Source organism: Muntiacus reevesi, chromosome 15 (assembly GCF_963930625.1).
Source record: "Muntiacus reevesi chromosome 15, mMunRee1.1, whole genome shotgun sequence".
NCBI lineage: Eukaryota > Metazoa > Chordata > Mammalia > Artiodactyla > Cervidae > Muntiacus > Muntiacus reevesi.
Window position 1 is genome coordinate 39,060,730 of NC_089263.1, and position 14,583 is coordinate 39,075,312.

The 14,583-nt window shown below is 38.4% G+C and overlaps 1 long non-coding RNA gene across 1 annotated transcript in view; it reads right to left on the reverse strand.

The window, feature by feature from the left end:
* Positions 1 to 7,481: 7,481 nt before the first annotated feature.
* The window catches only part of LOC136146856 (uncharacterized), a 35,437-nt gene continuing 28,335 nt past the window's right edge, over positions 7,482 to 14,583 (reverse strand). Inside the window, exon 3 of the long non-coding RNA XR_010659087.1 lies at positions 7,482 to 7,550. This is a non-coding gene — a long non-coding RNA (uncharacterized lncRNA). The remainder of the gene's footprint in view (positions 7,551 to 14,583) is intronic.

Here is a 14,583-nt window from a genome sequence, read left to right on the forward strand (position 1 = left end):
AGCCTTTGACTGTGTGCATCATAACAAACTGGAAAATTCTTCAAGAAATGGGAATACCAGACCACCTTACCTGCCTTGTGACAAACCTGTATGCGGGTCAAGAAGCAACAGTTAGAACCAGACATAGAACAAAGACTGGTTCAAAATTGAGAAAGTAGTACAACAAGGCTGTATGTTGTCACCCTGCTTATTTAGCCTATATGCATAGTGCAGCATGCAAAATGCCAGGGTGGATGAATCACAAGGTAGAGTCAAGATTGCCAGGAAAGATATCAACAACCTCAGATAAGCAGATGATATCATTCTAAAGGCAGAAAATGAAGAGGAACTGAAGAGCCTCTTGATGAGGGTGAAAGACGAGAGTAAAAAAGCTGGCTTAAAACTCAGCATTCAAAAAACTAAGGTCATAGCATCCAGTCCCATCACTACATGGCAAACAGATGGAGAAAAAGTGGAAACAGCAACAGATGCTATTTTGTTGGGCTCCAAAATCACTGTGGACAGTGACTGCAGTCATGAAATTAAAGACACTTGCTCCTTGGAAGAAATGCTATGACAAACCTAGACAGCATGTTAAAAAGCACAGACATCAGTTTGCCGACAAAGGTCCACATAGTTAAAGCTATGGTTTTTCCAGTAGTCAAGTACAGATGTGAAAGTTGGACCATAATGTAGGCTGAGCATTGAAGAATTGATGCTTTTGAATTGTGATGCTGAAGAAGACCCTTGAGATTCTCCTAGACTGCAAAAAGATCAAACCAGTCAATCCTAAAGGAAATCAGTCCTGAATATTCATTGGAAGGATTGATGCTAAAAAGCGAAAGTGAAGTTGCTCAGTCATGTCCAACTCTTTGCAACCCCATGGACTGTATGCAGCCTAAGCTCCTCTGTCCATGGGATTTTCCAGGCAAGAGTACTGGAGTGGGTTGCCATTTCCTTCTCCAGGGGATCTTCCCAACCCAGGGGTTGAACCCAGGTCTCCACATTATAAGCAGATGCTTTACCATCTGAGCCACCAGGGAAACCAATATTCCTGCTGAAGATCCAATATTTTGGCCACCTGATATGAAGAGCCAACTCACCATGATGCTGGGAAAGATTGAACGCAAAAGGAGAAGGGGACAGCAGAGGATGAGATGGTTAGATAGCATCACCAACTCAATGGACATGAGTTTGAGAAAACTCTGGGAGACAGTGAAGGACAGGGAACCTTGTCCATGAGATCGCAAAGAGTCAGACGTGACTTAGTGACTGAACAACAACATCTGTCCACTGTTGAGCATCAAGTGTTCAGCCACCAACATGACCCTAGAGTGGGGATCCTTTCCTCACCAGTGTGGTGAAATTTGTTATTGTTTAGTCATGTAGTCACGTCTGACTCTTTTGTGACCCCATGGACTGTAGTCTGCCCAGCTCCTCTCTCCACAGGATTTTCCAGGCAAGAATACTGGAGTGGGTCGCCATTTTCTTCTCCACGGGATCTTCCCAACCCTGGGATCAAACCCTGCATCTCCTCAAGTCTTCTGCATTGCAAGTGGATTCTTTACCACTGAGCCACGAGGCTCTAGGAGTCCATTAAAACAGGCTATGGATCTGGTATAGGAAAAACAGCTGCCAGAGGAAGACATGTAACAATACCCCTACTGCCTTAGAGCTAGGGAGTGGGGGTGTGTGGAGGAAAGGATGGGACAAGTCCCAATTTAAATAGGCAGCTGCTAGTCAGGAAACTCTGGGAGATAGTGATGCACAGAGAAGCCTGGAGTGCTATAGTCCATGGGGTCGCAAAGAGTCAGACACAACTTAGCGATTAAACAACAATAGCAACAACAAGTCAGCACTAGTCTACTGCTTATAGGCAGGAATGAAGACCCAGAACTGCCAAATTTTTGAGTTTTCAAGAGACACAGGGAGTACAGATTTGTATGTCCACATCTCTCACTTTTTAAAGGTCATTCTTTCACTCAAACAAAACCTACGTGAAGGGGTTTTGTGGAGTCCCAGCTTGCTGACTTTATTTTTTGGGAGCTCCAAATCACTGCAGATGGTGACTGCAGCCATGAAATTAAAAGACGCTTACTCCTTGGAAGGAAAGTTATGACCAACCTAGAGAGCATATTAAAAAGCAGAGACATTACTTTGCCAACAAAGTCCGTCTAGTCAAGGCCATGGTTTTTCCAGTGGTCATGTATGGATGTGAGAGTTGGACTGAACAAAGCTGAGCACAGAAGAATTGATGCTTTTGAACTGTAGTGTTGGAGAAGACTCTTGAGAGTCCCTTGGACTGCAAGGAGATCCAACCAGTCCATCCTAAAGGAGATCAGTCCCGGGTGTTCATTGGAAGAACGGATGTTAAAGCTGAAACTCCAATACTTTGGCCACCTGATGCGAAGAGCTGACTCATTTGAAAAGACCCTGATACTGGGAAATATTGAGGGCAGGAGGAGAAGGGGACGATGGAGGATGAGATGGTTGGATGGCATCACTGACTCAATGGAAGTGAGTTTGGGTAAACCCCAGGAGTTGGTGATGGACAGGTAGACCTGGTATGCTGCGGTTCATGGGGTCGCAAACAGTTGGATATGACTGAGCGACTGAACTGAACTGAGCTTGTAACTTCTGTCCTAGAATTTAACTCCAGTCCCTAGTACACTACTCTGATCCCAACACTTACACAACACTCTGCCATTGTGCCCTTTAATACCATGTACTTATCCTTCTAACACATCCCACTAACATTACTGATTCAAGTTAGGTTTACCCTACCTTAAAATTCAAAATTTCAGCCATATTTGTCTGTTGTAAGTCCCCATTACATATTAGAGTATTTTGTTTTTCCACCCAGCAGCAATTAACTGCACTGAATTTTATCTGGCCATATGCCATATTTCAAACTCTTTCAATTACTAGATCCATGTTAGAGTCCAATAATATCTTCCAGGTACTTGCCAACTGACTCAGCTTATGTTGTTCTCTCCATTATACCATTACAAACATTAAGAAAAAGATTAAGGATCATAACTTCAAAATAAGACCTCTAAAACACTTGTTATGTTCCTCCCAAACTGACATAACACAAATAATAACTTTCTTAATTATTTCCAGGAAACATAATAGAGCATTTTCCCCCCCAGGATGTCACTTTTCAAAGACTAGTAAATAGTAGTTTCAGAAGAATAAATAGAGTTTTACTATGAGGAAAACAAACAGTACTCTTTAACCATGCTACAACATTTTAATGTGTTTGACGAATTTAAACACATATTTAGAAGAAACAGTTTTGAAGCACAGTAATTCATTTATTCCCTCAACAAATTTTTTTTGAGAATCTACTATGCTTATCACCGACTCGATGGACATGAGTTTGAGTAAACTCTGGGAGTTGGTGATGGACAGGGAGGCCTGGCGTGCTGCGGTTCATGGGGCCGCAGAGTTGGACACGACTGAGCGACTGAACTGAACTGAACTGAACTATGCGCCAGTCACTATTTGAGACACTAGGAACATATTAGTTAACAAAACAGAATAAAATTTCTATTTCCATTGAGTTCACATTTCATAGTATTAGGTAGAATATAAAATCAAATATACTTGTTAATTATAGCTAGGTAAAAATATGTAAACCAATGGACAGAATCAGAAGAGAATGTGCAAAAAAATAAAGTAGTAAGTAGATAGAGAAAGTACAGATTATTTCTTTCTCTATTCAAAATAAAACCCCTGAATCCATAATAAAACAAAATAATGATAAAAATAAACAACTCACTGGTCATTTATGAAGGCTGCTAGTGTGCCAACTCATTCTGTAAATTGATAAATAGATTGATCATTGTGTTAAGTCTGTTATGGCTGCTTTCTAACAAAATATTTTGTTAGAAATACTGCTTTTATTTCTAACAAAATACCACAGACTAGCTAGCTTATAAACAACAGACATTTATTTTTTTTTCTAATTTTGGAGGCTGGTATACCAAGAAGGAGTATAAATAAAACCAAATGAGATACATGCCTTCAACATCACAATGAAATAGAGAATGTCATGAATTTCAAATCACCTAAAAGTAGAGAAACAAATTCCACCATAGCTCCCACCAACAAGGCAAGTCTATGAGTATAGAGAGCAATAACACAGGAGCCTTAAGACACTTGGTGAAAAAGAGAAGACAGCAGAGGATTTAAACAAAACGCAAATAAAATTACCCCCAGAAAGAAAAAGTTCAGTGTAAGTACCAAAATACTGAACACAAGTCCAAGATTTAGTTGTACATGGCACCTGACAGAAGAAAGGGCCTTAAAAGTAAAAAGAACCAGAAGAGAGAGAAGAGGAAATGTTAATTCTGGAAGAGAAAGAGATAAATAAAGAAGAGGTGGGGATACTTGGAAGGTGACAGCAAAGGGGAATAGGAAATAAAAAGTGAAAATAAATAAGCATTCTTCAGAAATAAAACATGCCAACCTGTCTTCCACCCAGTACCAAGAAAAAAAAAAACAGTGAGCATAACTAATATTTAATACTGTAATTCAATAAGATTTTCTGGAAATAAGAGAAAACTTAAACCTACTGAAATAGCCCTTCATTTGCCTGAGACTATTGACCTATAACATCAAAATTTAAAGGCTAAAAATATTCCTCAAAGTTTCAAGGCCAAAAGAACATCAAATTACTTACAGGAGTAAGAAACTTTAGATTGGGATAAAGTTTCATAAGAGTAGCATATAAAGCAAAGGGCCAACATTTTCAGGAAACTCAATGAAAGAAATCATAAACCAATAATTTTATAGCATAATGTTCTTCAAGCATCAAATATATTTTAAAAAATGGTTATGAATGTATAGGAAACTCAAGAAATACAATACTCAAAAGACCTCTCAAAAGAGTCTATTAAAGCAGGAGCTGGGAGACTACAGTCCATGGGTCTACTCTGGCCTGTGACCTATTTTTGTATGGCCTATGAATGAAGACTGCTTTATATTTTAAAGGATTGTAGAAGATGGAGGAGGAGAAGGGGGATAAGAAAGAGGAGAAAGAAGGGGAAGAAGGAGGAGGAATAGGAAGAGGAGGAGAGGGAGGGAGAGGAAGCAGGCAAATTGCAGCAGTCAAGAGTGCATGTGATATAAAAATATTGAATCACAAACCTGAAACTAATATGATAAGCCAACTATACTTCAGTTTTTAAAAAGAGCGTAAAGTCTAAAATATACATTCTCTGGTCCTTTTACAGAAAAAAGACTGTTGACCCCTGTCCCAGATAGTCCTAAAAGTTAAAATTATCACAGCAAAAAAGGAATGGCTAAACAGCAGTAAACAGACATGGTGAGCAGTTCTCGTATCTAATGGTAGAACTAAAGAATAAAGCAAAGGTAGGGACAGGGTTGTGAGAACAGTATGTGAACGTTCTATGTTCTGACAAAGCAGAAAGAGTGCAACTTCCAAGAAAGGGAAGTAGAAGAGAGAGATGTGGAAACAGTAGAAAAAGGTCAAGGAGTATTATAATGGTAATAGGCAGGAGTCAGGGACATCATTTAAAACTGACAGACCAGCTAGTAGAAAGTAAGAAAAGAGGGATTAAGGGCACTCCTACAGGGATTAATGCAAAGATAACCACAAGGATAACAATACAAATCTTGCTGAATATCAAACGTAAAAATTTTAAAGCAAAGAAGACACATTACATAAACCGACACCATGAATATAACTTGCATCAGGTAATTGTAACACTGGGCTTCCCAGGAGGCTCAGTGGTAAAGAATCTATCTGCCTGCCAAAGAGGAGACGCTGGTTTGATCCCTGGGTCGGGAAGATCCAGTGGAGAAGAAATGGCAACCCACTACATTATTCTTGCCTAGGAAATCCCATGGACAGAGGCACCTGGGGGGCTACCGTTCACAGGGTTGAAAAGAGTCAAACCCAACCTAGCAGCAAACAGTATTTGTAACATTAAATAATATAACAAAGTTGAGATAAAACATATGTTTCATAAGATATAAACTATAATATATCAGATGTACATTACAATATTAACAAAACATATCAATAAACTTTAATGGGCTTAGCTTGTCCATTAAAAGAAAAAGAAATTTAAATTGACTCATAAATTGAAACACAACTCTATGCCATATAAATTGTTGTTCAGTTGCTAAATTATTGCCTGACTCTTTGTTGGCTATATAAAAGAGACACCGCTAAAACACCATTCAAAGAATGTTTGAACATTCTTCGGCATTGCCCTTTATGAATCCATATTAATAATAAATAAATACACACCCCTACGTAGGTAAACAAAGAAGGCGGTGGGTCTTTCCTGGAGAAGAGGGATGACTGACATATGAGGGGGCAGGGCCAGCTCCACAGGGCCCCATGCGTAGAAAGGCTCCAAGTTTCATTTCATGCTCTGCTACTGCCACATTGAATTTCTTAATACTTCTGTCTTGGAACTTGTATTTTTTAAGTGAGGTCCTATGGGATAGAGGATCATGTGGGCAAGCAGAGGAGATGTACTCAATACGTGTGTCTGGCCCTCCTTGCCACCCACTGGCTTCTAACATCCCTTTGTCCCATGAGCACAGAAATTCCAGAGGACTCCATCTGTGGGAGGTCGGTGAGCCTCAAAACGAGGACGAGGTAAGAGTGGTTTGCCCACAGCTCAGTGGGGGCACTGATAGTCCTAAAAGGCCGTGCTTCCTGTTTGAACTGGAACTTACTTCAAACACGGAAAGAAGGAAATGGCATTAAAAGAAACAAGAAGGACCTAGGATATCTATCATATCCTTTTTGATTTGTGTTACTTCCTTGTGTTTGCCAACACTTAAACTGAAACTGGTGACAGAGAAGGAAAGGAAAAATAGGGCAACCCATGCTGCCTTTGCTTTCAGTCTTACTCATCAGTAAGCCAAAAGGAGTGTTGGTAAATGTAAGCATACTGAGAAGCAAAATAAAAATAGCTGCCTTCATTGTGAGCAGTGTTTCCAATATTCTGTAAGAATGAAACAAATATGCATATAAAAGCTATAAAATACAGATTGTGTAATATCATATGATTCCACATATGTTCTCATATTTGTATTTTTAAACTGACGTTGCACATTGTATACAGGAAATTTTATTTTAAAATTTTAATAAAATTAAATTTAAAATTTTTCTTTAGAATGATATTACATAATACCTAAAAAAATACCAAAAGAGGAAAAGTTTTAGTAACTATACAGTGGAGAAACCACAGGCTCCCCTAACCAGGTGATCAAAATTAACCTCACCAATTATAAGCAGGCAAATATGATACCATGAGGAGGATGCAGCATTTTTATGTGGAATTCCAACTGGAAATAAATACCCTGAATCTAATCATGAGAAAAACAAACCTAAGTGAAGAACATTTGTTAAGATAATTCGCCTGCTTTCTTCAAAACCGTCAATGTCATGAAAGACAAAGAAAGGTTAAGGAACTGTACCATAAAGGAGATTAAAAAGCCATGGCAGGATGTCTGTCCCTGGGATCCAGCGAGTGGGACTCCATGCTTCCAGTGCAGGGCGAGAGGGGGAACAGGTTTGGTTCCTGGTCGGGTGTCACACACCACATGGACAAAGAGAAGAAAACAAAAAGACATGACAACTAAATGCACTATGTCATCCTAGTAAAGAAAGGTGCAGGAAATTTTCTATATAAAGGACATTACGGAACTGACAAAACTGGAATACGGACTGATAAAAAATATTATACCAGTGCTAAACTTCCTGAATTTGATAACTGTATTATAGCTATACAGTAATTACACATGAGTATGTTAAGACTGAAATACATATGTATATCTTATACACATATGTATCTATATCTATATCTATATAGAGAGAGAATAAATGTGGCAAAAGGTAAAAAATTGGTAAATCTGAATAAAGGGCTAGTGTATTTCTTTGTACTATTCTTGAAACTTTGAAATATTTGAAAATAAAAGCTTGAAAGCGCACATCAAGTCATATTCTTTCCCCTCTCAAATTCTTGTAATGATTTTCTGTCACATTTGAAATTGAATGCAAACCCTTACCCAGATCCTTATGATCTAATTGCTCTGCCTCTATTTTCCACCACTGCCCCCAGGTCACTAGGATTCAGTTCCATTTGCCTTTCTGCTTTTCTTCACATACACAAGTTCCACCTTAGAGTCTTCATAACAGTTGCTCCCCCACTATAACACTTTGCCCTGATCTCCACAAGGCTGACTCCTTTATCTTATTCAAGCATCAATTCACACATGTTCTTTCCCAAACAAATATAAAGTGCCTGATCCCCAACCCAGCCACTTTCCATCTCTTCCCTCTATTTTATTTTTATTATGACAATTATCACTACCCCGTGTCTCATGTTTTCATTTGATTATTGTCTATTCTGCTAAAATGTAAACTCAATGAGGCCTTATTTGTCTATTCTTTACTATATTTTCAGTGCCTGGAACAGTGGAACACAGCGGACAGGTTATAAGATGTTTGCTGAATGAACGGATGTTGCAAAAAAAAAAATCCTTGGGTATACATACTCATGTATATTTTAGTGTAAATTTCTAGAAGTGAAAACTTGGACAAAAGCATGCATGTGAATTTCAAATTGCCATTATCCCTCCAAAATCACTTCACCAATTTACCTTCTCAACAACCCATGAGACTCTAATGTATTCACTTTTTAAATTTTTTAGTATGGTTACAAGTATATTCAACTAATAATAATTCACTATGTTTTATATTTGCTTCATGAAATTTCTGTATCTGTTTTATTACAATAAAAACAATCCTAAAACATTTCAATATCATAGTAATAGAGAACGTGCTTGGAGAAATTCAGCAAGTAAAAGTCAAGAGTGATTACTGGATACAAAAGGTATCCAATGTTATTTATGCATAGGTGAATATATTTTTGCAATTTTTTGACCATGCCAAGGAAAGAGTTGGATGGCAGAGGCCCAAAAATATGCACAATATTCGAAATTGCTTATATTTAATCATAAACTAGCAAAATCTTAATGTAAACTTTCTATCAGAAGTTTTAAAGGAACTGTCTTCAAAAATGTTTAATTGCTTTAATGTATTTCTCTTATGAGTTTTATGACTTTGCAATAACTTCCTGAAATAAAGAAATGTATATTTATTACCAAATTAAAAGTATTTAATTTATAAGGACTAAAGCACTAAATTTTGTTCCAATGACTTCAACAATATTAACAGTTCAACAATATTACAACATAAGTTTAAGAACCATAAGTATCAGTGAGGCTAAAACTCAGAAGCTATATTGACTTCAAGTGAAGATAGAAATGAGAATCTCAATTCAATGAGAAAAAAAAAAAAAAAAGAAATGAGAATCTCAATATTTTGGGGTCTAATTATTCTTCAACTAGATGAAGGGCAACTGTCTTCTTCCACAAGGGTGGTAAAGCTTGCCTTTGTTTTTGTTTTGTGTGTTTTAGGTTCTTCTGTACTTGATTAATTCCATGGCCACAAATGATATGTTTGTTAAAAAAAAAAAATTACAGTGGATATTGAACTCAACAAGCTCTCTTTAATTTTCTGCAGTTCTTATAAAATCTTCAAGAAGAAAGCAATAATTAGACTGGCACCTCTGTGACTACTCAGTGAAAAGAAAAATAAAAGTTTTGCTAGAAGGAAACCCATAAGGGAAGAAAATTCAACCATCTGGTACCAACATCTAGACTGCAGGATTTTGTCTTAAGTCAGTCAGGTCTGAGCCACAGAACCCATTGGTTCCACTCCAGAAATACAAAAAAAGGAATTTAAGGATCAGTTATCAGCATCATTTCTCAGTTTGCTGGCAGTACCAGAATTCTAATAAAGTGGCTCAAAAGTTCCTTGAACAAGTTCCTCAGCTAATACATCTGAATGGTTCCCTGCTACAGTTGTTAACAATTGCCGAACATACAAAACAACTCAAGTCCACTGAAAAGTATTTTTCCTTTAAATATTTATACATACACAAACACACAAACATGTCATGTATAATGATTTAGGAAAGCCATGCTTCTGTCATTACAAACTGCAAACTCAATTTATTGAGGTTTTACTATGTACCATGTTCTATTGATACATTGAGGGCTTTACATACTGCCTTCCTCATTCACAGAAACTCTGCGAAGTAAGCATTATTTTTTCCCATTTTACAGTCAAGAAATTAATGCTTAGAGACAAATATGATTCACTCAAGGTCACATGGATAATATGTAGTTGATCTAGACCCTGACCCACTACTAGAGGTTAGCTGTTCTCCCCTCATGGACATAAACCTGAACAAACAGGGAGAAGCTGTCAAGTCGGCAGAAAATGAAAGGGAAACTAGTCATATTTCCATGGCTTCCACATAGAGAGAGGTTCTTCCACCATGAAACTCTTTGCCATAAACCACCCATGCTCAGCCTTGATCAGTGTGAATTAGAGGTGTGAGTCTCAAAGAAAAGAGCAGATACCAAAAATCAATGAAGATACGTGTATATTTTGGAAAAGTCATCAAGAGATTCTGATACCCTGGGATCCTGACCCAAAGCTGAGAATCGAAGAAATGTTAGAAGACTAGAGAATTTTCTTCCACCTATTTTCTGCATCTTAGACAGTTGGGTATGGCTCATTTGCTGCAACTTTTCATCATTTAGGGCTTCCCTCATAGCTCAGTTGGTAAAGAATCCACCTGCAATACAGGAGACCCCAGTTTGATTCCTGGGTCAGAAAGATCCACTGGAGAAGGGATAGGCTACCCATTACAGTATTCTTGGGCTTCCGCTTCCCTTGTAACTCAGCTGGTAAAGAATCTGCTACAATGCGGGAGACCTGGGTTAGTTCCCTGGGTTGGGACGATCCCCTGGAGAAGGGAAAGGCTACCCACTCCAGTATTCTGACCTGGAGAATTCCATGCACATTCCATGTGACCCATGGAGTCACAAAGAGTCTGACACCACTGAGTGACTTTCACTTTCACTCCATCATTTGAGTCCAAACTCTATTTTAACTGACTGAAATTTCCCAAACTGCATGGCTTATGCTTAGGATTAGTTTCAGACCCAATTCTGTTTTGTTCTTTTTACTTCTTTTTGGCCATTTCATTCCATTATGAGCTTATTTTTAGTGCCATCACCTTTTCATTGAAATTCATATACATGCACCTATACATACACACAAAGATATACATAATTCTACATATATTCAAAAGGATATACGTAAATTTTAAGCAAAATAAGATAAAGATCTCCCTGTATGACTGACAATCTAAAAACAGAACATGGCTAAAAACTTGTGCCTACTTATTATGTGTGCTCTTGCTATGGTGGAATGTGCAGAAGTGCACAGAATATACCTAGCAGTATCTTCTGATTTCCATGCTAGTGAGTTCCATTCCTTGTTTTTACTTCCTTTAACCATTTCCTTCAGGCTTGGGTATTCATTATATTTTAATATTTATTTTTATTTATTTATCTGGCTGCACTGGGTCTTAGTTGCAGCAGGCAGGATCTTCAATCTTTGTTGCAGCATGCAAACACTTTAGTTGCAGCATTTGGTTTCTAGTTCCCCAAACTGGGATTGAACTTGGCCCCCTGCATTAGGAGTGTGGAGTCTTCGCCACTGGACCACCAGAGAAGTGCCTGGATATTCATTATTGACTGATGGATTCTATCAGTAGATATTTTAATGAGTAAGACTGACCTGTAATTTTCTTTTCCATATTGAAATTTGGCTGGATTTGATACCAAGGCCAAAGTGGCCTCATAGAATAAATTTTCCGTTCTCTGAAATAATTTGCGCAAGTTTACTTCTTGAAAATTTGGTAGGACTCACCTGTAAAACAATCTGGGTGGAGTTTTCTTCATGTGAAAATACTAACTGCTGGTTGAATTTTTTAATAATTTTAGAACTATTGGGGCTTTCCATTCTTTTTGAAACAATTTGTTTCTAGGGTCTATGGAAGAAGTTAATTCTGGAAAACTTAAAGCCTATATTTCTTTAAATATTATCTAAACACTCTCACTCTAATTGGAACTCCCAATTAGATATATATTAGATTTCCTCATACATCTACTTCTTTTTCATATTTTCCAATTCCTTTTCTTCCTCTGTTGGGGTGATAATGGCTATACCATACCTAGTGTTAAACACATTTATTGAGGTTTAAAATTTTAAGCAATGATATTTTCCATTTCCAGAAATTACCTTTTATTTTCAAGTCTACCTATTGATTTCTGATAGTCTTTTGTTGCTTACTCATCTTTGCAACTGCTTACATTATTTCTTTAAACATTTGTATTCTATAAGTGACAATTCTGACAGCTTTAAGACTCTCTCTCTCTCTTTAGTCACTAAGTCTTGTCTGACTCTTTTGTGACCCCATGGACTGCAGCCTGCCAGGCTCCTCTGTCCATGGGATTCTCCAGGCAATAATACTAGAGTGGGTTGCCATTTCCTTCTCCAGGGGATCTTCCAGACCCAGGAATTGAACCCGGGTCTCCTGCATTGCAGGCAGACTCTTTACTGACTGAGCTATGACTATGGAGATCTAAATCTGTTCATTGTTTCTGCTGCCTCTCATTCATATTAGCTTACCTTCCAATGTGCAAAATGATCTTTAATTGTGAAATGATTGCTTTACCTGCAAACTGAATCATTGAAGATTTCCTCCAGAGACAACTGCTTCTTCTTCTGCTCATGCTATATGTCCGAGGCTCAGATTCCTCACACAGCCATTAGGCCAAGGCCCGATATCTTGGTAGCACTGTGATTTATACTTTTATCTGCCTTGTGCTTTCACTGCCTCTGATCTATTGCTTGCTATATTTGTGGAGAGAGGGTCCTTTGAGACTTCTACTACCTCTTATGAGACCAGACATGCCTCCAAGAGTGTATCCCAGAGAGTCAAACTACCAGAAGCAGAAATCTGACTGTGATGGTTCCATGGTGTTAACTCAGTTAAGCTGGAACTCTATTACCCCCAAATCCTCTCCTTCTGTGGCTGTGAGTTGCAAGAAACTTGTGTAAGGTTTACAAGGCAGAGTGAAGCAGTGGCCATTACGCTCTGAAAAGTGCTGCAGTCAGACACGGTGACAAGTACGCAAAGGTGCCCTGCAGGATGGAGCGTGTCCTTGTTCCCTTCTGTTCCATTTCCAGTTCTCACTGCTCACACTGTTGGCCCACAGCAGCCTCACACCTATGACCAGACACATGAATAGTACCAAACAGCTTCCCACAGACCTGCCTATGAGGGACACCATCACTGGATATGCTTGGCTCCTTTGGTGCCTGACTAGGTAAACCTTTCTCCAACCATGATTCCCCTCCCAGAGCATCACCTCCCCAACGCCTTCTCAACTGCAAAAGATCTAATTCTGATAAAAATCATTTATCCCACAGCATTCATAATGTATCTTCTCTCAAGACTGCATGCTGCCTAATATCCCCTCAAGGTTTTTAATCTAGCTTAATCACTCTGTATAGTCAAAGCTACGCCTTTTCAGTAGTCACGTACAGATATGAAAGTGGAACCATAAAGAAGGCTGAGTGCCAAAGAACTGATGTCTTTGAATTGTGGTGCTGGAGAAGGCTCTTGAGAGTCCCTTGGAGATCAAACCAGTCAATCCTAAGAGAAATCAACCCTGAATATTCATTGGAAGGAGCAATACTGAAGCCAAAGCTCCAATACTTTGGCCACCTGACGTGAAGAGCCGACTCATTGGAAAAGACTGATGCTGGGAAAGACTGAGGGCAGGAAGAGAAGGGGGCCTCAGAGGATGACGGGTTGGATGGCATCACCAATTCAGTGGACATGAACTTGGGTGAACTCTGGGAGACAGGGAGGGACAGGGAGGCCTGGAGAGCTGCAGTTCACAGAGTTGCAAAGAGTCAGACACAACTTAGCAACTGAACAACAACAATCAATTATTTGAGGGGGGGAAAAAAAGTCCAGAATATCTATTTGAAGCTTTCATTCAACCCACAAATCTTTACTGTGCCTCTACTACACGCCGGGTACCGTTTCAGTCTCTGAGAACATTAGAAAAAAACTGCTTTCAGGGAAAGACAAATACATAAGAATCACTATACTCTGAAATAAATTACAGAACTCAACCCAGGCTCTGGTGAGCAGCAGCCAGTTCAGCTGGTTTTGTCAGAGGAGACTTTCAAATGAAGTAACCTTTGAATGGAGTCTTAAAGTAGTTTCTCAAGCTTGAGAAAAATAAAGACTCTTCTTTAAGAGAGTTTGATCTGCTTGTGAGCTGTGTATTGACAATTCTTCACCACTTTTCCCTATCCTAACTCAAAATATCTGTGCAGTAGCACTCTGCACTATATTTAGTTTGTGAGTAGTGATTAAGTTTTTTTCAAAGCAATATCATTTGTCATATAAAATTCAAGTTGTTAATTTCAAATTAACTGGTTTTAAAGATCTTTATATTAAATTTGTAAATATGTTTTGGTTTTATAAGACTAATAAGCTTATACCTAATTTCTGTATATACATATTTAAGTAACATCATTTAATTAATTTGAGTTGACACTAGTTGCTATAAGAGTTGTTTTCTTTAGCAGAAACCTCTACATTGCTCAGG